Source organism: Equus przewalskii, unplaced genomic scaffold, assembly GCF_037783145.1.
Source record: "Equus przewalskii isolate Varuska unplaced genomic scaffold, EquPr2 ChrUn-13, whole genome shotgun sequence".
Taxonomy (NCBI): Eukaryota; Metazoa; Chordata; class Mammalia; order Perissodactyla; family Equidae; genus Equus; species Equus przewalskii.
This window is the reverse complement of record NW_027228750.1, coordinates 7,689,571-7,717,555: the sequence shown is the minus strand read 5'-3', so window position 1 is coordinate 7,717,555 and position 27,985 is coordinate 7,689,571. Positions and strand designations below refer to the sequence as shown.

Here is a 27,985-nt window from a genome sequence, read left to right as displayed (position 1 = left end):
CATGGGTCTGGGGTGAAGCCTGCAAATCTGCACTTCTAACGAGCTCCAGAGTTGGTTCTCACGCTGCCGGTCAGAGGACCACACCAGGCAACACTGAAGAAATAGGTTGCTTAGTCCCAAGGGGAACTATAACTATTCGGATACACACGATACAAAACAAATTACATCAAGTGGCTAGAAAATACTTGCTAAACTGCATCCTGTATCTACATATAATGATTAGGGTCGGCAGTATGGGTTAAGTATGTATATAATCTCAGGTCACAGAGTTAAGGTGCTCAGGCAGGTGAAGCTACTTGGAGAATTCCTGGAGGAAGGAAAGAAGGCATTTGATTCAGCATCGGGAAATGAAGAACGATTTCTCTGTGGGAGAACCTCTCTGGGCCAAAGCAACTTTAAACAGTCGAGGTGGTATTCAGTTCTTTATTTCCCTATCCAAATAAGGACAGGAGTGGCATTTTGCTGCTCATTTGAAGGGGTGAGGGGAGGAAGGCGTGGGTGTGTTTCCGGCACTGTTTGCTACCAGCTAGCTAATGTTTGGTCTCCTTATCTTAGGAGAGGGTAATGGCTGGTGCCAGCATGGAGGCCGCCTGATCTCAATCTGACTCTAAAGTTATTAACAGAGCTACCAGGAGGCAGGCCTCCGTGTGGGCCCGCAGCCAGAGCTTCAGGAAGAGGGCCTAAGGAAGAAGAACAGACTTGGCCTCCGGTTACTAGGTAACCTAAGAGGAACATCTTTTAATAGAGCCCCAAATCTGCATCATCAGGGCCTCCTGCTCTCACTGTGTTCCAGGAAGTACTCCCTTCCAGGTACCTGAGCACACACAGGTCAGATTTTCCTCGTCTCTGAGACCCAGGAAGTTCCCTAGGGCGAGCAGATGTGGATCCAGCAACTAAGGGAGGTTTCTGTTTTTAGTGTTTTTCTACAGTTGGAGGTGAGAGGATGGATTGAGAAGGAGTAGCAGAGATCTCAGCCCCTGAAAACTTGGATTAATCAACTGACATCTGGGTATTCTTTTGCAGGAATCCAAGTTTCTTGTAAGGTAAGTGGTCAAGGTGACCCCTGATGGTAATTTCTCTCTGAATAGATTTTTGAGGACTTCATTCCAACTGCAGGGTCAAAGACATTATTGTGTTTAGACCAGCAGCTTCAATTCTGGAAGCTTACTAGCTGCCTGGTCAAGTCGCTTAACCTCATTAAAGTCTCAATTTTCCATATTTACAAAATAATAGCACTTATTTCCAAGTATATCATGGATTAAATGAGAGAGAAAGCATATAAAGTGTTTAGCCTTTATTCCAATTTCTTCTTTCTTCATTCCATTTAATCACATTCATCTCCATGATGGGATCGCAAGCCCCAGAAAGGCAGTAGGCACTCTGCTTACTTCACTTCCTTGCTCCCATCCTAGAGTCTACCACAGTGCTTCTCAGTTAGATAAAACTTAAATGAGCCTCTCCTACATGCCAAACAAAAGACATAGTCCTTGCCCTAAAGGAGTAACACAGTCTCTTAGAGGGAGACAGATGAGTCAACAAATAAATGTAATCAAGCATCCTAGATGCTCTAACAAAGATCTAAATGGGCAAAAAGCAACAAAGCAGAGCATGTTGACTTTTAGTTTGGAGACTAAGAGATAGAAAAGGGTTTAAGAGCTTCCCGGTTGGTGAACATGAGGAGATGTGGAGAGAGTGGCATACGGAAGCTCTGCACCCTTTCCTTGTTCCTTGCCCTGTGCATTTCTTCCATCTGGCTGTTAATAAACTAGCAATCTAGACTACCGGCTCTCTCTCCTTTACAAGCGCCTGATCAGCCCCAAAGTTTTCGCTGTGCACGTGGCTGGGCTCCAGGGGAAGCCATGGCCAGGCCGAGTGATCTGGAACAAACTAAGAATTTATGCTCACTGCACAAAGTACAACAACTATGATCATGGACCCATTATACTTTTTATCAGCAACCTGCACCAATCAAGAGAGAAAATCAAACTGGTCAGGACAAGCTTGTACACCAGTATCTGCTGCAGCCCTGGGGACAGGAGGGTCTGAAGTCCCATCTCCTCTCTTTAACAACAATAAAGGAAGGTATTGGAGTGTCCAACCAGCCACATCAGAACTCCTAGACTGACCGAGTATAAGTCAACAAGCATTAACGTGAACTACCATCAAAGGCAAGAAGGCACTGAACCACTATTGAAAATTAAGAAATGGAAACAATTCTGTCTAGCAGGTGAAAGGACTCCAGCACACAGGAAAAATAAAGCTGAGAAGGATGCATGCTAAAAAAGAAAAGAAAAGAAAAGAAAAGAAACAGAAAAAGGTTCAGAGAGGATGTGTTTGAACTGAGAACCGAGAATTAGCCAGATGTCCCAGAGTGTGTGTCTAAGTGTGGACTTGTGTGTGGGCACAGGATGGAAGGGGAGGGGTGGAAGGAATGGGTCAGTCCCCAAACAGAGGAACAATTCTAGCAGAAACAGGCAACAGCCTGGCCTCTTCAGGGATCTGGAAGAGGTTTTGTGTCGCCAGAGTGTGTAATGTGGGGGAGGAGGTAGAGCAAGAAATAAGGTTACACAACTAGATAAGGCCAAATCACAGAGGATCAAGCCATTCTTAGAGGTTTGGGCTTGACCATGAGGGCAATGAACAGCCAACAGAGAGGAGTGGCATGATCAGATGCGCAGGTAAGAGTATTTTAGCAAAACCTTTTTCTTTAGTTGCAAAAATGATTTCAATGGGAAAAAATTTAGAGAACACAAGAAAAAAATCACTTATAATAATCTCATTGCCCATACACAACTCATAATGTTCTGGAGTGTGTCTTCCAGAAGAAAATAACAGGGAAAGGGTGCTAACACTTATGGAGTACCTACTACGTGCCAGGTGCTTTACGGAGGTTATCCCATTTAACTTAACACTAAGGTTCGCTGTTCTATGTGGACTACAGCCAGTGGGCTGTGAAGAGGGGCTAGACAGGGAGGAACTGACTTAGCCTTGCGTGACTGGGTGACCTAAGATGAACATCTTTCCTGAAGCACCTAATATCTTATCACCAGACCCTAATGCTCACACTGTGCTCCACTGGGCAGATGAGATGGGGCACAGGAAGGTGGGAGGAGAAGCAGCTTTGGGAAGAGGAGATGAGGACAGTAAGTTCTCTCTGAGATGTTTGTGAAACACCCAAGCAGATATATGGGTTTGGTACTCAAGAGGGAAATCTGGGCTGGAACTCAAGGTTTTGGAGTTGGTGCTTATATTCTACTAAAGCCTTGAGAAAAGGTGAATGTGTGCCAGGGAAAGAGAAGAGAGAAGACCAAGAACAGAGCTCTGGGAAATGACAGAATTTCAGACTCAGAGCAAAGGAGATGCCAGTAGGGTTTGTAAAAGAGGGTCAAAGAAGACCCAGGAAAGAAAGACACCCTGGAATTTATCAAGTGTCAAACGTCACAGAGGCCAAGCAGAGTACGCAGTGGAAAGAAGATACAGGGTTTAGCCATTTATCAGTAAGAACTTTGCCAGAGCGCTTCCTGAAGGGGGTGAGGGGAGCCTGACGCAGCAGGTGGAAAAATGAATGGACAGGGACAAGAATGCAGCCTCACCTTTTGGAGAGCTTTGCTGTGAGGGAAGAGAGTTTTGTGTTTGATTGATTTTGCTTTGAAAGACTTGAGAAAATATCATATTTTTATGAAAGGTGCCAGTAAGGCTGAACATGGAGCCTAGAGAGAGGAATAACAAAGGGAGCACAGTGCTCAAGCAATTTTTCTCATCCAAGGTGCAGTCAGTGTCTGGAGATACTTCGGGTTGTCACCTCTGAGTTGGGGGGGTTGTTAGCAGCATCTACTGCGTAGAGGTCAGGGATGCTGCTCAACATCCCAAAATGCACAGGACAACCCCTGAAACAAAGAACTAGCTGGCCCAACTGTCCAAAGTGTCAAAGTTGAGCAACCTTATTCTAAAGAAAGGAAAAACATATTGAGAACACAAGTGCTAGGATTAGCTGCCATCTGATGTCATTCAATACATATTTGTTTCATAAATAAGTGAATTAAAAATTCCCTCTGGAAACCCTATAGCTTGGGCATGGCATGAAGAATTTGAATGCTATGTAGATATTCAGTCTCAGAGATAAGACACAGGATCCTACTCTAAGTTTTGAATGAAATGATGCTGTCTAGAAAATTAAGGAGGGCTTGGAAGATGGGCCTGGCAGAAGGTAAACTGACATTTATTGAGTGTCTACTGTATGCCAAGTACTTAATATAGTACTGTGACTTAATATTCACTGCACTCCAGTGAGCAAGGTATTAGCTCCATTAACTGAGGAGAAAATAGCCTCACAGAAGTCAAGTCAACTTGTCCAAGGTCACCCATCAAGTAAAAAATGGAACCAAGATTTGAACCCAGTTATGCCTCACTCTAAAGTCCAAGTTCTCTCCACTATACTGTGCTGTCTTCATGCTATAATCAAGTCAAGTGACAGCTCAGCTGTGAAGGATGAGCAGGAATTTACCAATAAACAGGCAAGAAGAGAGAAATAGGGGCGTTCCAGGTGTTGTGGAGCATGTGTAAAGGCCCTGTGGTGTGAAACAGCGTAGCTAGTGAGGCTGTGTGACTGAAACAAATAGTACATGGCTAGGGCAGGGGGTGGGAGTGGAACCTGGTGCAAGCGGCAGATGAGTATTGTGTCTGCGATACACATAAGTCTTTTCTAGAAGTTAGCAATTCTTAATTTTAGCCTTTCCTAAAGCTATTCAACCAACCAGAGCCTCGCAGTCCTTGGTTTTACATGGTTTTCCTTTTGCCCAGTGCTAAATTTTCCATATTCCATGCACAGATGTATCTAAATATTGGTTTAGGGTTTAGGAAAGCAAAAGAGGACGACTATGTAACCCACAACTCCCCTGACTGAGACACTCATTTTACAAGGCAAAAGGAGTTAGAGAGTAATTTGGGAATATTTAAACACCTGTTAGACAGCAGTGGGCCCACAGCTGCCCAGAACCTAAAACCAGGGCAGTCAGGGAGCAGCTTCAGCTTGTTAACTGCAGTACCAGATAAATGTCATCCTCTGCTCAGGCTTTTTAATAGTTTCTTAAAAAATAAAAATAAAGTACTCAGTTGTACTTCCTAAGGCATTTCCTGTTTACAGGGTATGTGTTCTAACAGCTGTGTTAGAAAGCATGACCTAAGGGCTTTCAGATCAAACTGTCCTTTGAAGCTACTAGGTGCTAAGCTAGGGGATTTCTCCCACCCAGGCCAGAGCCTGGTCTCCTGGCCCCGATCCTGGATGTCCTGGGTTCCTGGCTCCTCTAACCATACAGTCTTGTAATGACTGCAAGAGGATGAACAGTGCATGGAGGCCTGGAGTCCACTCTGTCTTCACGGAATGTATCATTTAACTGGAAAGGCAGGAAAGAATGATTTTCACAAAGCATTTTACAGAAATTCCCATCTTTTCTGGTCACAGAGCAGAAGTTGCCAGGCACAGATCACCTCTGTTTCTTCTAACTCTCCCACGCTCACCCACCCCCAATGTCTTTCCCTGTTCTGGAAAAGTGTGAAAGAGCAGGATACATCCTAGGCTGCTGGACATAGGCCCAATTATTCTCTGGAACAAGGAGTCCACCCCTGATGGTGAAAGGTAAATGTATATGCTTACAAAAAAAAAATCCCTCTTTTTAAATACAGTCAGTTTAAACAAATTTACCACTTTTAGGCCACTAATTCACTAATTCTCATTTCTGTATATTTGAAAATACACAGCCAGGGCTGGCCTGGTGGCCAAGTGGTTAAAGTTCCACGCCCTCCACTTCGGTGGCTCAGCTTCACGGATTTGGATCCCAGGTGTGGACCTACTCTACTCTTCAGCCATGCTGTGGAGGCATCCCACATACAAAATAGAAGAAGATTGGTGCAGATGTTAACTCAGGGCTAATCTTCCTCAAGCAAAAAAGTAGAAGAAGAGGATTGGCAATGGATGTTAGCTCAGGGTAAATCTTCCTCACAAAAATCAATAAATCAATAAAAAATAAAAATACCCAGCCAGCCTAAAAGAGTTGAATCTCATTTCACACAGAAAAAAAAATTAATGCACAAAGATGTTCATCACAGCAGTATTTATAATAGCAAAAACCTGAAAACACCCTAAAGCCACAATCACAAGAGAACGGGTTAAAAAAAAGTATGACACATTCACAGTGAGATATTATGCAACTATTAATAGTTATCCTTAAGAGTGTTAGTAACATAAGAAAATGCCTACATAACAATGTTGAGTAAGCAAAACAAGATACACAACTGTATATACAACTGATATTTTAACTTTGAAAAGCATGCATAGAAAAAGGATCAGAAGGATACATAAGAAGATATACTATGGGTCAATTTTACTATCAGAAAACAGGAAACCTCTCCTATATTGGAAATGCTGAACGAGAAAAGGAGCCTAAAACGGAGAGAGGAGGAATAGCATCCCTCATAGTGTCTGGTACATCCTTCAGAGAAATACACTTATAAATAGGAGGTAATTTATAACTGACTGGTGTGGCTGGTGATCAGAATGCCATTACTTAGTAAGAGTGGAAATAGTAGCAGCTATTATAACCAAAACAAACAAACAAAAAACAAATTTGAGTCTTATTCAGTTAAGATGCTCAACCTAGGAAGATGACCTCCAAACGCTAGCAATAAAATTCTCACCACAAGAGTCTGCAGCTTTCCACTGCAAAACTAGAAAATTATCTTTCATCTTTATTTGCACACCCTCTACTATATTTTCTTACTAATATTAGGAGCTGTGTACAGTAAACAAAGAGATTGCTTCTAAGATGGTGTGGACTGGAAGGAATGGGGCTGGAAGAGATAACGCTCTGGTTACTCCATGGCTGTTTCATCAGTTGGACGGGATGGATACCACTGCGCTTCTTGGTTTAATCCTCCCTTTCAAGTTTGGACACCTGCTTTCCTTAACTATCCCAGCTCCAGGGAAGGACTAACAGTGAAGCAACTTAGTTTTTTAGGTATTGAAAAAAACTATATCAAATAATAGATTGCTATCGATATCTATTTTAAAACCGACTTATGTATCTTGAAAATTTCTTGGGAAAAATAAAAAGGGACACAGAGTGTCTGCTCTATGAAATATTTAAGCTATAATATTAACTATTTAATCACCAGCAAGGCCAGTCATTAAGGAGATTAAATAGATAAGATGGTGGGCATAAATCAGAAGCATATTGTCAAAGATTAGTAATTATTAAACCCGTTTATTGTCTTTCCAATAGGAAAAAAAGCAATCATAGAGTTTTTAATGGAGGTCTGGCCATTAAGCCATTGTGTAATTTTTATCTTTTCTTGCTCCTTTTGCCACATGGCATGATAACACCCTCTTTAGTAAATACATTTCCTCTGCCTCTGAAAAGCTGTGGGCGTAATCCTGGGCCAGACACCTACCTCTTGCGACTCAGTTTCCTCATTTGGAAAGGAGGGTGTTGGTTCTTGTGATTCTGACATTCTCTGTTTCTCTGAAGGAAAATGTTTTGATAGTTCTAGGACATGAGCTATCATATATCATCATTCTAAGACACATTTAATTGTAAGACACACCATAATTTTATGTATTACTAAGAAAGAAAAAAATCCTGCCAACTAAACTATGACCCAATGCCTTAAGCATAACCGTGTGACCCAGGAATCACTCATACCAGCCTCTCACAGCTTTGAAATATGGGACAATTCTCCCTGCCTTCATTTGGCTTATGTTAGGCAGTTCTTTCGTGTATATATCAGTAACAAAACATAACCCAATTTAATTTGCTTGTGGATATTTTTTCTTTCACAGGTCCCATAAAACACTTGGTTCTTGATTTTTGCAATAAGATATGGAATTGTGGTAATTTCTCCAGTGATAAATGCCTGCTTCTGGCACTCACTAATATGAGATTCATGTCCCACTATTTCCATGCCTTCTGCAAGTACAATTACTTTTCATTTCAATGCTAAATCATAGTGTAATTTTTTGTAATTTCAACAGCAACTAAGGTCAACATGTTATTACCAACAGTGTACTTAACTCAATTAAAGTAATGACAACATGAACAGCTATGACTAAGTCTGAGTCTAGGCAGACCATGACAACTACATCATGACTGCGGCCTGGCTGACATCAGTGTAAGACGCATCCCAATTGATTTCAGAGATCTTAAAAAAAATTGGAGGGGGAGCAGGTAATGTGCGTCTTAGAACTGATGAATTGAGATATGTCTTATTTACCTCCAGTGATGGCCTTCTGGCATACAGTGAATGTTCAATAAATATTTTTAGGTTATTGAAGGATTGGCATGAAAGGGTGGATGAACGAACAAGAACAAATGAGTAGCTAATTGGGAATGCTGAAAGGACACCTCACTGCCTTCTTTCAGATTGTTTCTTGTTTGGTGGCAAACTACCCTGCAGTCTTGAATCATCAGAGCTGGCTGGAATTATGTGTCTCCCAATCTTCACCTAGGACTTGGCATCGAGCTCACAGTCCTTCCCTGTTCTCTCTGCCCCCAGCTCTTACGCCTCTATCAAACTGTGAAACTCCCATGTCTGTACGGAAGACTCATGTCACATGATCTTATATTTCCTTGGCTCCTCAACCCCAGTGGCCTATCCTCTTATCCTCTCCAGCCACCTACTCCCAGCCTTCTTCCTCCTTGTCCTTGTATTTCAACCATTTTATAACATTCCACCCTTGATTATTGACTCCCTGCCTTCTGCACTTCTGCACCCAGGCAGCTACAAGCCATCACGCCAATTCCCTTGCTTCAGCTTCAGGGAGCTCTCAAGCTGCCGCTAATCTGCTCCATCTATCTTTTCTTCCCAATAGCTCTTCCACCCTTTCCATTTTTTCCTCAAACCCTCAACATCTTCACTCTCAGCAAATCATCTTACTTTCTGCTGCATGAGAAAATTAAACCTATCAGCTTGGAACTCCCTGGGCTCCTTCCTCAGTAGCTAAAAACTAAAAACTCTAATTCTCTCCTTCCCTCCTGATGCAGGGTAACTTTTTCTCTGGTTCAAGGCTAATCCCTCCACCTCGTCTCTGCTTCCCCCTCAGGAAACTCTCACGCTATTAATCATCCCCTCTCTCTCTGTTAGTCCAAACTTCCTCCTTACTTGATCTTTCCTGGTAGCACACAAATAGGTCATCTCTACTCTCTTTAAAAACAACTTCCCCCTTCCACACTCCTCTCCTGGTTCTAGCCCTTTCTTTCTCCTTCAAAGCCAAGTTTTTAAAGTCCACCTATTATTGTTGTTTCCACTTTCACCTCCCATTCACTTGAAAGTCTACTGCAACCCGGCAAACGTCCTCACCATGCCAATAAAGTTGTTCTCTAAGGTTACCAGTTACCTCCATGTGGCCTATTCATATCTCACCTTACCACTCTATGGAACTTAGTACTGTGGAATACTCCCTCCTTGACATTTCTTCCCCTTTGATTTTTGTGATATCAGTGTCTCCTCCTTTTTCATATGTTTTTATGTTATTTTTTGATCAGACAGAAGGCGGCTCTGTCTTCAGCCTTTGGTCCCCCAGCCTACTTGTGAACTCTCTTTTGTGGTCTTTAATCAAACATACTGCTTCAGCTTCCATACATGACCCTCAGCCCCAGATCTGTCCCAAATGTATCCAACTCAAACTTCTCTCCACATCGATGATAACAGGTCTGCATTAAACGCATCTTCCTCCATAAACCTGCTTCTCTTCCTGCCTCAATGACCATCCACACAGTTGTTAAGCTGGAAACGTGGCCATCCCCTTGGACTCATCCCTCCCTCATCCACACACCTGATCAGTTATTTAGGCTTCTAGAGTCTGTCTCCCACCATCTCTTGAATTCATCTCCACCGTTTCTACTTTAGCGAGGCCTTTGACATCTGTCACTTGGATCATAGTTGTCTGCTCATTGCTGCTTCTTCAACCTACCTGCCACACTACTGCCAGAATAATCTGTCTAAAATGCAAATCAGATCATGTTATTTCCCTGCTTAAAATACTTCAATGGCTCCCCAATAGTTTTCAGGATAAAATTAACACACAAGGCTCTTTATGATATGCCCCTGCCTACATCTTTGGCCCTGTAGAACACTCTAACACTTTCTTTTCTCTGATCATACTTGACTATATGCACAGGATGTTTCACGCCCCTGAACTTCCTCTTGGGATGCTCTCCTACCCTCTCCTCTTTGGTCTGGCTAACTAAGGATGCTGCACATCCTTCTCAGACATCTCTGCCTCTAGGAAGCCTTCCTTAACTCCCTGGTTAGGTGCTGCCCCTCTGTTTCCCAAGAACATCCTCTGCATCCCTCTCTTACCTCTATTGTCATTGCTGGTTTATTTATATGTCTTATTCTAGAATATATGCTCCATGAAAGCAAGGACCACGTATTACCTGGCTTAGGCTATCATAAATATTAGTAGAATGAAGTGAATGAACAAATGAATCACTGAGCTTTTAAGTCTAAAAATAAGGTCAAGTGAAGAAAAAGTTGTTTTATACTCCAGACAGAGGAAAATTGTGGATAAACTAAGTAATGATAATAGTGAAAGAAGCATGAAGAAAAGCACTTAAGTGAAGCAGATATCTGCATTTGCTCATATCTTTCTCTAAATTGTATCATTTCCTTGAATAAGTATGTTATTATTAATGTTTTGGTGTCTTACTGATAAAAATTGAATTAATTTTTAAGTGAAAAAACCTAATTCATTAAGAAAATATCTTAAGCGGCACTCCCAAGGAAATAAGTTCAAGTAGAGCCTAATTACTTGGAACACAAATCCAGGCAGCACAGTACATCTTGCACAGTTTTGATTTTTCTCACCCAAAATTTTAACTTGGTATTTAAATTTCTCCAAGGTTTTATCCCAGACTGTCTTTCACCATTCTCCTGTACTCAATCGATATCCCAGTCAAACTGAACTTCTAAACGTTCCCTGAAAATGGTCCACATTTCCCAAATGCTTTATTTCCTCTACCTGGGCCTTCATTCTCTCCACCAGGAATCTCTTTGCTCCATTTCCAACTATTTAAATATTAAGTGCAACTTCACGCATGAACACTTCTCAGATCCCTTTTGGAGGGATTAATTTCTCCTCTTTCAGGACTCTCATATCATTTTGTACCTCTTATTATATTCAGTTTTATTTTTTTAACTTTTGTGTAGCAAAAATTATGATAAATTATCATATTTGATTTTATATTGAAGTTTTGTTTAACATTTTTTCAACCTCTTAAAGACTGTATATAACTTTTAATGACATATTTCAAGCAAATATATTTTAAGTAAAGAGAATAATACAATACTCTATCCACACTGGTACATGATAGTTCTAAATCATGCATGTTAACCAGCATGTATTACTCCATTGTATAAGTATTCCACAACCTACTTATCTACTCTCCTACTTCCAATTTGTTGCTATTTTGCAATAATAAACATACTTGGAGATGATCTCTTGTGAAAAAGCTTCTCTAGGATATCTTCCTATGAATTACATTCTTACGAATGGAGTATTGCCTTATACACATCTTCAGCTTTCCTGGTTCTTGCCCTCAGCTCCCTGCAGTGCCAGGCGCTATTCTAGGCTCTGGAGATTATGCCTGTGAACAACAGGAAGTCCCTGCTCTCGTGGAACTTACATTCTACTGGGAGGAGGGAAACCATAGCAAGCTGTATGCTTATAAGCTCCCATGTCCTCACCAACCCTCAGACATTTTGTCTTCATTTTACGAATCTGATAGGTGTAAAAGGATACCTGCTTGCTTTAATTTGCGTATCTCTGATTAGTAACACACTCAACCATTTTTTCTTATGTTTGTTCACCAGTTTTAGGATTCCTTTTTGTGAAGGATCTGTTCATGTCTTTTGCTCATTTTTCCCCGTTGAGTTGTCTTGTTCTCAATAATGTATGCGATATATTTATTCATAATGCAATCTTTTTTGGTTCTATACATTGTATGTATACACTGCTAGCTGCTGGTTTGACTTCTCGCTCTGAGTCTTTTTGTTGTAAAGAAGTTTTAATTTAAATATAATGAGGGGTCAGCCCCGTGGCTGAGTGGTTAAATTCGCGCACTCCGCTGCAGGCCACCCAGGGTTTTGTCGGTTCGAATCCTGGGCGCAGACATGGCACTGCTCATGGAGCCACGCTGAGGCAGCATCCCACATACCACAACTAGAAGGACCCACAACTAAGAATACACAACTATGTACCTGGGGGCTTTGGGGAGAAAAAGGAAAAAAATAAAATCTTAAAAAATAAATAAATAAAATAAATAAATAAATACAATGAAATGTGTCGATCCGGGCTTTTATGATTTGTGCTTTTTGTATCTTATTTTAGAAGTCATTTCCTTTCCCAAAGTCATAAAAATATCCTCCCATATTTTCTTCTTCAAATTTTAAACACATTTTTTTAAGGTTCTATTTTTTTCCTTTTTCTCCCCAAAGCCCCCTGGTACATAGTTGTACATTCTTCGTTGTGGGTCCTTCCAGTTGTGGCATGTGGGACGCCGCCTCAGCATGGTTTGATGAGCAGTGCCATGTCCATGCCCAGGATTCGAACCAATGACACAATGGGCTCCCTGCAGCGGAGCGCACGAACCCAACCACTCAGCCACGGCGCCAGCCCCTTCAAATTTTAAAGTTTGTCTTTCACATTTAGGAGTCTAATCCACCTAGAATTAATTCTTGTAAATGATATGAGGTAACTATGTAGTTTTATTTTGTTTTCTGTGTGGAAACCAATTGTCTCGGTACCATACCTTGACTGCTTGGTAACACCACCCACTTGTCATAGGTGCATTTCCGTATAAGTTTGGGACAGTTTCTGGGCTCTCCGTTCTGTTTCACTGGGCTATTTGCATAGCCCTTGGTCAACCTCACACTGTCTTAATTGCTATTGATTTGCACTAACTTGACATGTAGTAACACAAGTTCTCCCAACCTTGCTTGTCTTCGAAATTGGGTGGCCTATTTATGGCCTCTGAATGCTCCACCTTCTGAATTTACATTGAGCTTATCAAGTGCCACTCAAAAAGCCAAAGCAAAACAACACTTGGGGATTTTGACTGGAATTGCACTGAACTTATAAATTACCTTCTGAAGAACTGGCATCTATATTGAGTCTTCCTTGCACAAAACAGAGTGTTTCTCAGTAGCTGTTGAGGTATTCTATGTCTTCCAATATGGTTTTATTTCCACAACTGTTGTACACATCCTTGGTTAGAGTCATTCCTATTTTTTTTAAATTTTTTGCTGCATAGGAAATATTATTTTTTATTACAGTTTCTAATTACTTGTTTCTCCTATACAGGAACACAGCCAATTTTTGCATTTTGGTTTGTTTGTATGGATTTTGCTAAACTCTTTTACTTTAATAGTTGTAGATTGTCTTGAATTTTCTGTGTAGATAATCACCTTGATTGTGAATAACAACAGTCTGTTTCTTACTTTCAGATCCTGACACATCTAATTTCTTTGTATCCTATGGTTGCTTGCTAGGCCCTCCAGCACTCGATTTAATAGAAGTAGTGATGGCAGACATCCTTGTCTTGTTCCTGACTTTAAAAGGAATGCTTTGGGGCCAGCCGGGTGGTGCAGGGGTTAAGTATGCACATTCTGCTTTGGGGGCCCGGGGTTCGCCAGTTCGGATCCCGGGTGCAGACATGGCACTTGGCACACCATGCTGTGGCAGGCATCCCACGTATAAAGCAGAGGAAGATGGGCACGGATGTTAGCTCAGGGCCAGGCTTCCTCAGCAAAAAGAGGAGGATTGGCAGCAGTTAGCTCAGGGCTAATCTTCCTCAAAAAAATAAATAAATAAATAAAGGGAATGCTTTTAACAAACATTAACCATTAAATATATTAAGTATATTATTTGCTGTAAATTTTGGATGGATATCCCTTAACAAGTTACGGAAGTTCATTCTGTAATGAATTTGCTAGAATTTTTACCATGAATTAAATTTTATCAAATGTTTTCTCTGCATCCATTGAGAAGATGATTTGGTTTTTTTCTCCCTTAATATATAAATGTAGTGAGTTATATTAATAAATTTTCTAATGTTTTAGTATTGTATTCTGGGATAAACCCAAACAGATCATAAATATTAATAATATTTATTAATAATAATGCATTGCTGGATTTAATTTTCTACTATTTTGTTTAGGATTTTTACATTTGCATTTAAGAGAGATTGGTCTACAATTTTCCTTTCCTATTTATCCTTGTCTGGATTTGATATCAAAATTCACCAGCATCATAAAATAAGTTGTAGTCATTTTTTTCTTTTTCTGTTCTCTGAAATAGATTTTACAAGATTATGATTATCTTTTTCTTAAGTGTTGGTTAGAATTTGCTTTTAAACCCCTCTAACTCTCACGTGTTTTGTTTTGTTATTGTAGGTAGATTTTAAACTACCAATTCAAAAAATAGCTATATCTCTCTAATTAGATTTTCTATTTCTTCTTGAGTCAGTTTTAGTAAGTTTCATTTTTCTAGGGAACTGGTCATTTCATATAAGTTTTCAAATTTAGTTGCGTGAAGTTTCTAGCATTGTCTTATTTTTAAACGATTCTGTTATATATGTAGTGATTTTAATCTGTCAGTTTTATTAGCCTTCTGAAAGCACCAGCTTTTTGTTTCCTTGATCATTTCTATTGTAACTTTGTTTTCTATTTAATTTCTCCTCTGTATTATTTTTCTTTTACTTTTTTTGTGTGTATGCTGTTGTTCCTTTATCTAGTGTCCTGAGTTGGACACATGATTCATTAATTTCTAGTCTTCTTTTTTTCTAAATAAGCATTTTAAAGCTTTTGTAAATTTCTCTCTGCAAATTTTTCTGCAGCTTTTCCTGCATCCCACAAGTTCTACAATATATTTTATTACTTAGCTCTCTATATTAGCTAATTTTAGTTATGATTTTTTCCTTTGACCCATCAATTATGATTTATTCCTAATGTTACTTAGAAGTATTTTTAAATTTACTAATGTATGGAAACTAGAGTAAACTATTTTTTAATAGATCAGAGGATGTGATCTATATGATACTGATTTGTTGTTGTTTGGGCTGAGATGGTGGAATAATGCTACCTGGATCCTTCTGTCTTTCTGTTGCATCATCCTAATACATGGCTTCCATCATATACCTTTTTTGCATTTCTCACTATTTCCAGCAAAATGGTTTGCATATAATCGCTGTTAGGTACAATCTACTATTTTAGCATACCATGCTGCATAAGAATGAATTAAGAGCCCAAACTCAAAAATCACAAGATTTACCATGAATCAGTCCTCCCTCTATTCTTACCAGTTTCTTTCTCTTATATAGAGGTCAGACTCCTGTTCTAGAAATGCCCATCAGAAGCCTCAGCTTTATCACATGCCTGAGCTCTGGACCTGAAGTGCTAGCTCCAACATTAAGCATTTGAGGAATATTTGTTGAATTCAAGAATGCATAATTAGAAAGGAAGGAATACTCCCAGCATGCTAATCTTGCAAGCCCCAAACTAGAAACGGATGGCAAATGTCACAAACAGTAACTCAATACTCTTACTAAAGAGATTGGAACTAGAACAAGGCAGGCTTACAATGCAAGCAGAAGCCTCATGCACTGCGTAGTCTTAGGGGGAAACAATTTAAGGAAAATTAATTTCTAAACAATAACTTTCTGGAAGCCTCTCTAACATATATATTTATGAATCTTCTGGCTGACCTTCCGGCTGACCTGTCACACATGATTTTTCCCTTGTTCACAACATAAGTGGTGTCTTTCTGCTCAGGACAGCAGCAACTCCACAGTGGATTATTGTCCACAGAGCAAATCTAGATAGTAGAGCCAAAGGCACGTGGAGTGGGAGTGGGAGACTGAAGGTTAGGGCAAATGACTTGGATTGTATTTTGTAGGCAGTGCTTGGCTGTCCCAGAACTGCATCCTTCCACCTTGCTTTGGCCGAGTCGACACAGCTTGGGTGTGGTTGCTCATAAATATTCCCAAAGAGCAATGACCATCCTTGTGAATTCCTGAACACACCATCTCCGTTGTGGAAGAACGCTGGGGTGTGTGTCCAGGCCTCTCAATGAAGTTTTAATCAAAGCCCTGTTTCCTTCCCATTGTTGCTTTTGGAGTGGCCTTGTTCTCTGAGCCCAAGCTTTGACAACAGCACCTCCACTGAATTTTTCCATAGCAGCTCCTGGATTTCTGCCCCACCCCCTTCCATCTGCATGCCCCCATTTCCTCTCTTCTCTGTTTTGGCTCTGTGTGGTTCTTCTCGGTAAAGTGGCTGAAGAGCAATGAACCCAAAATACCCAAGTAACAAATGAGTCAGCACCCTTCAACAGCAGAGCTCTGCAATCAGCGGGTGTGTTGGGGGGTAAACAGCAGAGGAGGTGGCTGCCCAGAAAGAGAGAGAGGGAGAAAAATAGAAACAAAATGAAGGAGTTGGCAGAGGTGGCTGACAAGAGCTGAGTGGGCGGAGGGGGCGGGGAACTTGGTTGGCTTGCAAAGGTGAGATCAGCGCTGCTGCTTGGCCCGCCCTGGCTGACTCAGGCTAAGCTGGGGCTCCTCAGGAACTGTGAACACTGGGCTGTCTAGTAAAACTCAGCTGGACAAGTCACCTGACTGCTGTCCTCTTCTCTTTACAAGTTCTGAGTCCTAGGGCTTGGAATTCTTTGTTCAGGTTGCTACAAGGCTGCTAATCAGGGATGAAAAATGATACTGCTCCAGGGTCATTCCTTTTCTGGTCACATGATATCCGGGTGACAAGAATCAGAGCACGATTTAAGTTACTTCTTTGTACTTCTCTGTTGGGATTTTTTAGAATGCATCCTTTTCCCAAAACCTTATCTTGAAGCATAATAGTGGAGCTAGATGGCCAGCTCAAGGCTATGGCTAGAACATGGGGCGAACACGATGGGCAACTTGGGCGATGGCTTTCCGGAGAGATCGGGGATGCAGCCTCATCGGGATCAGCTTGGCTTAGAAGCCACTGGGCATGTGTCCTGGTAACTTAGGACATAACTCCTACTTTTTACACTTTTCTAAGTGAAGAAGGAGTAAGGTATGCTGTGTCCTTGGAACATGCCTAATGGTCTGATTTCATGGGGGTCAGCCTGGCCAGCCCACAGTCCTTCTTGAAGACTTTTAAAATGTCGCAAGAAGCCAGAAAGGAAAACCCTGTGTGCAAGGAACAAGGGCTAAGATGCATCCAGGAATATTAATCTTGTATGGCTGCCAGAAGAATCTTTTGGAAAAAAAATATATAAAATGTCCCCGAGAAAGGTTGTCTCAGATCATGAGGATGACAGGATTTACTCACAAGCTGTCTGGTTCTCGTTTTAGGTCAAAACGAGGAAGTTTGGGGACTAGCTTAAAAACAGAGGGAAAGAAAATAAGTTGATTTGGGTTTTCAAGCCTGCAGCCAGGTTCCGCTTCACTTGACCTTGCAGTGGGGGCTGGACTCCGCCTTCAGTTTCACCCCCACAGCCCTCCCACCCCTATCCCGCATTAGAGCACAACCAGATGCCATGACTTTGAAAGAGCCAAGCTTGATCTCAAGAGGAAGTGGGGAGACTTAAATCTAACAAGGCTTGGCAGCTAGAAATAAAACAACAGACACTATAAAGAAAGACCAGAACCCAAGACTTGATCAAGGTAAACTTTCTGGTCTCCATTAAGTTCCTTAAAAGTGCTGCTTGGGGTTGGCCTGGTGGCATAGTGGTTAAGTTCACGTGCTCCACTTCCCTGGCCTCAGGTTCAGGGGTTTGGATCCCGGGTGCGGACATATGCACTGCTCATCAAGCCATGCTGTAGCAGTGTCCCACACACAAAAAACTGGAGAAAGATTGCCACAGATGTTAGCTCAGCAACAATCTTCTTCAAGCAAAAAGAGGAAGATTGGCAACAGTTGTTAGCTCAGGGCCAATCTTTCTCACCAAAAAAAAAAAAAAAAAAGTGCTGCTTCTGCTCGCTTCGAGTTACACTCAGCTGAGCCAACTGGTAAAATTACTGAAAATCCTCTTGGAAAACAATTCACAAAAATCATCTCAGGGAAGTCCATACTCTAGGCCCCAGAAGTCTTCATTTCAAAATGCTTTTTAAGATGATATAAACAATATACGCTTATTAGAAAAATAAAAGTAGAAATACAAAATTAGCCATAATTCCAACACTCAAAACGTTATTTTAGAATGTTTCCTTGCAGTCATTTTATAGGCATAGATTTATTCTTTGAACACAGTTGTTCTCGTTCCGTACATAGAATTTTGCACACCGCTTTTTGCTAAATATATAGTATTGTTTTTCCCTGTCATCATATGGAAAATTATGTAATCAGGATTATTAATGGTTGACTAATAATCCATGGAGTTAACTTAATCATCCTCTATGTTTTGGACATTACATTTGTTTCCAGTTTTTAAAACTATAAGATTTTATTTAATTAGTGTATAAAATTTGGAGGCTTTTGCATCAACCCCATCAGCTAGCCATGTGGTAAATCCTACTAACATCTGGATCAATAAACTGAGAGCTTCAGGACGAAGCTGTAGGACAATCAGAGGGAGCTGCCAGTCGGATTCCTTGGGGAATCTCGTCCCTCTTGAGCCAAAAGACTGACAGATTTCTGGCACAGGAGTCTTGAAGGACATAGAAATTGCTTAAGGCAATGTCACCAGTATATTTGCCTGCCAAATGTGGCCCACAAGTTCCGTGTCCAGCCCAACATTTTCAAGCATCCTGGAGATAACAGATAATATTTTCAATGAGTGAAAAGAACAGTAAAATAAAAGACATTGGCTACACTTAGTGTGACAAAGCTAAGGATCTCATTTTAAAACGTTTATAAAGTGTCTTGCCATCTCTTATTCTGATGTCTTATTGGAGCAGTCTGATTTCTTTGGAGTTTCCCTGGTTGGGTCACTTGCTAGAGAGGTAGGTTTTGAGCTGCAGAGGTAGGGCAGCAGAAGCAGAAAGAGTTGGCACCTGTCAGGATGAGCAGTGTTAGCCACGGGGATAATTTATCATTTACCAAATAGCTCCTAGTTGTATGATGGCATTAAATATTTCATGCAAATACCGTTTTCTTTCAAAGGCAAGTCCTATGTCATATAGAATACAGTTCCTGAGCATAATGGAGGAGAACGTGCTCCATGCTAAGCTCTTCTTAGAGATTATTTCATTTAAGAATCTCAACAATTCAGAGTTAAGTGCTCTTTTCTCCATTTTGCATATCAGGCAATTACAGTACAGAAAAGTAAAATAACTCACCCAAGCGGACATGGCTGATAATGTTTGAGCCAAGATTAGAATATAGGGCTCACTTCAAAGCCTGTGGTCTTTGCATTACATCATGCTGCTTCCATTGTTAAATCTAACAGATAAACATGCTTGTAATAAAAAATGGGTTAATAAGTAATGATTAAAGGTGGGGCTTTCTCTGAGATCCAGAAGTCACCATTATGGGCAGGCAGGATCATCCATAGCATTCTCTTGAGAGGCCCTAAGGACAACCGATGAAGACTAGCGGCCAGCCACGTCGACTGTGGGTACGGAGCTCTTCCGTGGGGCAGTCTTAAAGACCCCACAGAAGCTCTGACAACAGGAGGCCACAGGGAGCTCCTACCTCCCATTTTCCCCAAGCCTAGTCCTTGGGCCATATTATGGTTGATGGAAATGGAAACTATTGGCTTACTGTGCTTTTTAATACCTGTAAGATAGAATGATTAGATTATAACATAAGTGTCTGTTTCCCACTAGACTTGAGTTTTGTGAAGTCAGGGACCATACCTGTTTTCTTCATGGCTATATTCCCACTCCTAATACAGTGCTTAGTCCATAGTACATGCTCAATAAAATTTTTTGAATGAGTAAATGAAACTTATTTATTAAACTTACTAAGTCTGGGCTAAAGGTGTGGGCTGGAGTTAAGGATTGCTCACGATCAACTCCCCAGGTATAGGTATGTTTCTCAGGATGTGTAGTCTGAATGGAGATGGCTCAAATCAGGATTAGTCAGAGAGCATGTGCAATCAGTTTCCGTTTTTTAATATCCATAATAAACTCTTGGTCATAAGCATGAAGCCATCTGATATAGGAAGTGAAGAGCTTCCTTTTTTCCCCTGCCCTTGCAGCATGGAGTGAAGATAAACTTTCTCTTTTTCTCTCCTCCTTGATTCCTTATCAAACCCGATTTAAGCTGGGCTTAGGAAGAGAATGCCTCCTGCAGAGGGTGCTTACAGCATCCCGCTTGTTCCCCAACAGGAAAATTGGGGCTGAAAGTATACATTAAGCCCAGTCATTAAGCAATTAATATTGTACCCAAGAAACAAAAAGCAAGAGCATTACAAGGGGATTTTGTCATAATCCTACATCTCCCAAATGTGTAAACTCCAGGGAAGTCCAGATCCCCAGCAGGAACCCATCTGCTATGTTTTGAGTGTGATACGCTTCTGTTTATATTTGCTCATTTCTCTCACGGCGTGCCAGGAGAGAAAAAGTGATATTTAAAAAATTCATCTGCTAGTATTTATGCAACACATTTCTCTCCAAGTGTGGGTTGAGCAATGTGAGTAAAGCAGATGCAAATGCCTCCAACAGACTACAATGTAGCTTTTATAAAGAGAAGGGAGAGATATATATGCCTGGAAGGTCTGAAGATGAGAAGACAGGAACTGTCCTCTGATCAGCCTCACACGACAGGGAGAAGTTCTGGGTCTTGAGCCCCAGATTTGGAGGCCCGTTTGAATCTGGCAGTGAATCTCTTGGGTTTCTCCTATGCGCTCAATTTGGGGATTATAAAAGCTTAAGATTCCTGGTTGAGGATATGACAGTAAACAATTATCAGAGAGCATGTTACTGACAAAAAGAGAAAGGGGAAGAAACATCGGTTGAGCCTCAGTTATATGCCAAACTTTTTGCTAAGTGTTTCACACACATTATTTCATTTAATTCTGACAGCTATCCTATGATATTTTCATCCTCATTTTTCAGACCAAGCCTTACAGTAGCCATATAACTTGCTCAACATCATACAACTTAGGCTATTTTGAAAATCCATATTCTTTCCCCTGCATCATACTTAAGAAGCTTCTAAGGCTTAAAATCTGTTGTCTGTTATACTTCATATGTGTTTGGCATCTAGATAGCTAAGCTTTGCTGAGTGCTTACTATGGGACAGCCGAGATCTAAGTTTGTTATACATGTTGGCAGAGTTAACTGTGCAATCACCCTATGAGGTTGATACCACTGTTTTCCCATTTTAAGGATGGGGAAAAAACAGAGTTTACATATACACAAAGTTATTCAAACTACAAGGAAATAGCAGAGCCCAATCGGGCTCCCTAGTCTGTGCACAAGCTCTGTGCTAGTCTGCCTCTCCTTTGAGGGTTTGCTTTTAAGCACATTCTAGAATGCCCCCTCCCCTTCAACTACCCCAAGCCTACACTGATATAATGGGGACAATATTCAGAAAACACAGTATTGTAATTCCCCTCTAAATCGCTCCTCCAGCCCACATCCCAGGGGCCCTGCCTGCAGGTGTAAAGCCTCAGGTGGGTCAAGACAGTTACATACAACAAGCTTGAGGAAACGACCTGGATAATCTACACCCTTTAGAAGTTCAAGAACCAGGCACTCTGATTTCAGAGTTTCCCCCTTAGTATAAGGAGACTATTCCTCTGCTTGTGACAGGGGCTGGCAGGCCTCCTCTGCCAGCCTGACTCTAGAAGAACATGGAGTGGACAGCCACACGCCAAGGCCGGAGTCCCCTTGTCCTCTGCCAGCCTCTCCTCTCCAGGTCTCTGCCTGAAGAATGAAATAAATTAAGAGAACGTCAAGGGCAGGAGCGCTCCTTCCCGTTCCCAGGAAAACCCTCGTTGGGGCACCGTGTTTGAGAGGGTGTAGCCGTGGGGTGAGGGAGCCAGGAGCCACATCTCAGAACCACAAGTACCATTTACAGAGAAGCAAGCAGAAGGGAAGAATCTGAAAGACTGAGCCTTAACCCAAAGACACAGAGTTGACTCTAAAGAAACTGTTTAAATAATTGAATGACTAAGTTTTAAAACCTATTGAACTAAAATTAGTTTTTCCCCTCTTGCTACCCAGCAGGTGGAGGCTCATAAGGGATATCAGAGTGATTTAGAGAAAAAAAGACACTGTGCTTTCTTAACACATCTGAGTGGAGTGAGTAATTCTGCAATCCTGGTTTACACTTGAAAGGGGAGGCAGATGTGAGTTTCGCAGTCAGAATCAAAAGCTGAGGCTGCTGCAATCTCGCTGTCTCCCGTCTTCATGGCCATAGAGGCTGGGATCCCCAAGACCTTTCTTTGAAGATCTGGTCTCTCCCCTGAGGGCTCCACATACTTATATTTAGACCATACAAGAACATGTTCATTAACCTCAACCACCATCGTCAGTGTGGGTAAACTGCCTTTTCTCTTTGGTGAGGTCGATGATGAGGGTGGGATCCTTTGTGTTCAAGGAGTAGAATTTCAGCCACTTCCTATTGCCTCTGGGTGTCCAGGACAATGACCACACCAGAGGGTGGTGACCCACAGCGGAGAAAGAAGATCGTAGTCTACATAGTCTACAGTCACCCCTCATTCCCATCACAAGAGGAAGATGCTGAAGACCAGCTGAGGAGACGGAAAGAGAGGAACGAGGCTGTGTCATGAAGGACTGAGGAGTTAACTCAGTAGACTTCTCTAGCAGGTTAACACGGGTGTGGGTAAAGGGACCTAGAGCTTTATGTGGCAGAAAGTTGCTTTTACTCTAGAAATGGGAAATGAGGAAAGAAGAATCTCTTTCTCCAAGTTCAGAAATGACCCTTCCTCTCTATGTACAATCTTCCCTGATGACAGACAGCAGAAAGTATAGTCAAAAGTTGCCCAGGTTTGGAAGTTCAAATCCCAGTTTTGCCACTTCTTTCCTGTGTAACCTTGGGCAAGTTACTTAACCTCTCTGTGCCTTTCATCTCTACTTTCATCTGTAAAATGGAGAAAATAACAGTACTTTCCTCACAGGATCGTTGAAGGATTAAATAACACATCTAAAGCCTAAAGAATAGTTCCTGGCACATAATAAGCCCTCAATAAATTTGGCTATAATTATTTTTATGATGAGGGTAAGAGTAGTATGATTTTGAAGCTCCTTCTAGTTTAAGGTACCCCTAAATTGATTGACAAGTGATTAAGGGTAAACTCTATTTGGATTTTTCAACAAACAGTGGTAGAGAACCTCCCTCCAGAGGCCAATTGCCTTTCGCAAAGACCTGCACCCCACACACCCTGGAAAGAACGGTGTTCACTCGATGAATCAGATCCTTCAGCCAAACGGGGTTTTGAAAGAAGTTGGACATCCTGACCCTTCCTGTCATTAAGGACGTTCTGATAACTATGTTGTATAAGACGACAGTAGCCAACTGCTGTCTTCCTCCTGTAGCCTGAGAGCAGGATCAAGTCAGTCTTCCTTCAAAATGGGCAGTGGAGCATGATAACGATGTTCATGGCAAGATCGTGGAGTCAGGAAGCCCTGGGTTTTAAATTTTGGCCTCATGGCTTCCTAAGTACAAGAGCCTAAGAAAGAAGTCTTTAAAAATGGGGATAATAATACCTATGTAGTAGGGTCTTGAGAGGGAGGATTAAATTAAATTATTTATAGAAAGTACCCAGCATAGAGTTGGCACTCAGTAAATGTCAGTTCCCGCTCCCTCTTTCCCCTTTTCCTGCTGAGAAACAGAGCTGGACTACTCTGTGGGGAGGGGATATTCATCGAATGAATGACTTTTATTTTTCAGTTTATTTTTCTCCCACTTTTCTGAGGCAAGAGATCATGAGGACGGGAGGAAACAAGCACCCATTGGTCTAATCTTTTCTATCTAGTGGAAATGGTCCATCTTCCTCTTGTGGCACTTTAAAAAAGATGATCAAAGTGCAGCTGATACTGAATTATCTAGCTACTCTAGGACCACCTTGATCAATCTAGGAATAAGGGTCCTGTTCATCTCTATTGAAGGTGGGAACAAATAAGGCCTCAAGAAAACCTACCCAGGGTGGCCTCATTCCAAAGTTTACGGGATGTGTGCAACACCCAAGGGGGCAGGACCAGTGGGGCCAGGGGTCAGGCTTAGCCATGGTGCTGTGATGTTTCATTATCAAGGGAAGAGGTACTGCAAGTCCTGACAGCGTCTTATCAGAGTCTGAAGGACAAAGCTGAGTCTCCGAGGCAACCCCTTCTAGTCATATTAATTCATCGTCAGAGCCCTTCTCCTTCCCCTCCAGGACCCACTCAAGCGCCCAACCCTCAGACTCACCGAGGCTTCACCCTCCATCCCCAACCACCCCACTTTCTTCAACTGCCAGAGAACTTTTCTGAGATGAACCAGAGGCCAAGAACCTGGGCCCCCCTGGACGGGAGTCATCTCAGGTGCTGACACACGCAAGTGCTAATCTTGGAAAGTACCGCTGATGAATCAAAAAGCCACTTCCCAGAGATGGCAGAAGAGCTCAAGGCTTGGTTCCTGGAACACCACTGATTTGGTCCAGAACCCTGAAGCCTTCTATGCCTCAGTTCCCCAGCATGTAGGAAGGGTAATGACAACAAAGGAAAATTGCTACCTACTGCTCAACCTGTCATCACTATAAGTTGGAATGACTTGACCAACTTCAGAATGCTGTGAAAATTAATTAGTATTTACGGTGTATTCTGAGATGAAAGGTGCCAAAATTAGACAGAGCTGAGGCAAGGGGCAGGGTGTTAGCTGAGGTGTGATGAAGATTCAACAGGATGTTCCTTTAGCCTGTAAATTAAACTTTAATTTTTATCAAGGAAGAAAATTTCAGAAAACAATTATTTTACTTTGTCCTTCATAAAATACTTTCACCTCTTTCCTTCCATGTCTGGGGCACAACCAGTTGTGTTGGAATACAAAACCCACTCCTCCCAGTTGAATTGCTGAGGACTGCAATTAAAAAAAATAGTTAACACCTTTTAGATTCTTCTTCATACCAGGCCACCTAAAGGGATAATATCTGGCTTTTTTTTTTTCCTTTCCTTCTCTTTTTAACAAAACAAGTAAAATTTGTAGAACTGAGATGCTATGAGATCCTGTTCAGCTTTTGCCCTGAAACGTTGTCTTTGCCTCCAGCCACATTTTCAGACAACCTTCATTTCAGACTCATCTTGGAAATGAAGGCGTTTGTTTGCTACTGGGCCACTTATTCTTTGCCTCTCTGCTCAAACTTCAAGAGCACAAAAGGAAAAGAGTGCAACCATCGTTTGCAATCTGCCATCCCAAACCTCTGATGTAAGAGATGCAAAGCAGGCTAGAGTGGGCCTTGGCTTCTCTGATGAGAAAAGCAGCGTAAAGAGGAGGAAGTGGGAAGAGGCCCTGCGGCTGCGGTGGAGCCTCTATCAGCAAAGTCAGCACCTACAGACTGACGAGGGCAGCAAATGAGCTCCCGCCTCGTGCTCCACAGTGACACTGCCATATCAGTCAGCATCAGGGGCTGGCGGGCCAAGTGTCTGCACATTGTCTGTGCTCCTAAACACTGTCAGTGACAAAGGCATCCTTTGAAGTCGGGTGACTGGGGACTATAGCCTCTGCCTCATTCCCATCTCCTCAATGTCCAGACCCTCACCACCACACTTTGATCCAAATTCTCCTTGGGGGGCCCTGTGACATGCTGATTCTACTTGAAATCAATTCCCAGTGGCCAGGATGTCCACAGTTTAGCTTATACTGAAAAAAAAAAAGTGAAAAAAAATCATCATCAAATAATTAAAAATGAGTCCCACTCCCGACATAATTTTGCTTTTTTGGTTTGTTTACAACGTTGTAGTTTCTACCTACTTCCCATCTTGCATCGTCCTTGCCTTCTTTGGTACTCCTTTCTTTCTTCCTCTCTTTGGGCCAACCTATTGACAACCATCTCACAAAATGGCTGGACGGTGGATTCCCCGGCTTATACATTCATCCTCAAAACAATTGTTTGGTTAAAACAGTCTTGGGTCCTCTATCAAAAGTGATCAGCAATGTGATTTGAAGCATCCAGGCCTGTTGCCTCTCTGAACATACCTAGGACCATGTTTATCTCAATGTCTGTGACTTATCAACCTCTCTTTCTCTCTGGTTTCCATACTGATTGCTTTGTGGTTAGTTGGGGGATGAAGACCTACTGCCAGAAGTTCAAGTCAACAGTGATAATTCTCCATTGAACCTCAGACGGAAGACTGACATGGTTGCTTACATGCCAGGAATCAGCAATCATAGGACTGAAGTGATTTCCAAGATTCAGGATTTTCTGAGTCCTAATAGCTAACAGCCAACAGAGAAAGGGGACACCCCAAACCAGCCTATCCTGTGAGAGGTAATGGGCACAGTGGTCCACCAAGGATGGTGATTTGCACATTTTTGTGGTTCGCCATCATTCTGGCAGGATAAAAATCCCCAAGGGCCAATTTACCCCACTGATCGCCACTTACCAACGCGAGAACAAACAAACTTACATTTGTTTATCGAGAAGAAAATCAAAGCTTTGGCAGAGAACCGGGACAATGTCTTTGGATCCCCAGGGCCTAATGGTCTCCAAAAATATTTACTGATGTCATTTGATTCCTGTGAAGGTTAATCCTACATAGTTTTCTAATCATTTGGGTCTTGGAACTGTCCTTGGAGGGTAAATCTCTGTCTGAGGGTCCAACCAGGTCATGGATCGTGGGCAGACTAAATTCTTGATTTTTATAAAATGTGCTGGGGAGGAGAGGAGCAGTGGGGACCCTGATCTTCCCAAATGCTTAGAATTAATGGATTAAACCATTGATGATTTGTTAAAGATGTTTCTTTCTAAAAATTGATGGAGGAAAATGGAGGGTCCAAGGTGGTCACCAAGATGGCCAGCAATCCAGATGCTGTTACGGGTAAACTCTTGGCATAAGAGAAAAGAAAACTGAGCAATAGGATTGGCCTGTGCGCTTCTGAGGTCATGTCATCAGTCTCCTGGGCCACAGCTCTCGCTTACTCAGAATGTGATTTGTTCAGGCAGCGCAGCTGGGGGCAGCAGGGCTCCGGCTACAAAAGCGTTGGCTGGTGAGAGAAAATCAAAATAATCCCCATTAAGTTCCCATTATCTTAAAAATTGGAAACCCTAATGAGAGGCTTCCAGAGCGAGCTGAGCAGCAGGAGGGCACCTCTGATGGACGCTGTCCTCTGTGAGGATGTCACTGTCACCATGGGCAAGCTGAGTGCCCTAGAGCCTCAGAGCAGTTTCCCTGGAAGCAGCCAAGATTGATTGGGCACCCCAGGACTCGGAGCCAGGATGAAGAGATGAGAAGCAGGCAGTCCAGGAGCAAGGCTGGCACCCTGAAGGAGACCCTTGGCCTGAGGGGTGATTGTGTTTAACCCTGCATTTTGTTAATTGCGCCTCAGAAACTCTGAACAGATTTAACTTTGATGGTCTCAGATTCTATTAAGTATGGTGCTGCCTAAAGGCAGGTAAAATGCCCTGTAAAGGACCCCCTCACTTCCATGGTTCTCAAACTGTGTTCTCATCATATTTCAGGTGGAGGAAGCTCTTCAAAGAAGAAAGGAGTTGGGAATCCTTATTCCCCCAGCAATGAGCAACTGTAGAAACACTCCTCTCACAGACCTGGCAAATGGCTTCTAGTGTTTTTGGTCCAAACACTACATCTCCCCAGCTCTGTGTCACATCTTGGCGCTGCATGGCCCAGTAGTACCACATCATCTCGTGGCACTGAGCCAAGAGCGTGCCCGGCGGCGCTTAGCACCATACAGAAAGTCTGTGGGGCCCTGCAAGCTCCCTCTACCACACTCCTACTGGAGCAGAGGAGGAGATTATCAGGCGGCAAAGTCATGGTGTTGCTATGATTACTCTGATGTGTAATAAATCTGTGTGGTGTGATAAATTAAGGCAAGGCTCTGTTCTCACTTT

General features: G+C 42.1%; 1 long non-coding RNA gene across 2 annotated transcripts; it reads left to right on the top strand.

The window, feature by feature from the left end:
- The first annotated feature begins 496 nt into the window (after nucleotides 1-496).
- LOC139081579 (uncharacterized) lies at nucleotides 497-27,985 on the top strand. Of its 2 annotated transcripts, XR_011536698.1 has the most exons (4): nucleotides 497-828; nucleotides 917-1,043; nucleotides 5,462-5,635; nucleotides 5,758-5,999. It is a non-coding gene; the product is annotated as an uncharacterized lncRNA (long non-coding RNA). The 2 variants fall into 2 exon arrangements; XR_011536699.1 differs by lacking the exons at nucleotides 5,462-5,635; nucleotides 5,758-5,999 and adding an exon at nucleotides 27,596-27,985 and having other exon boundaries at nucleotides 549-810.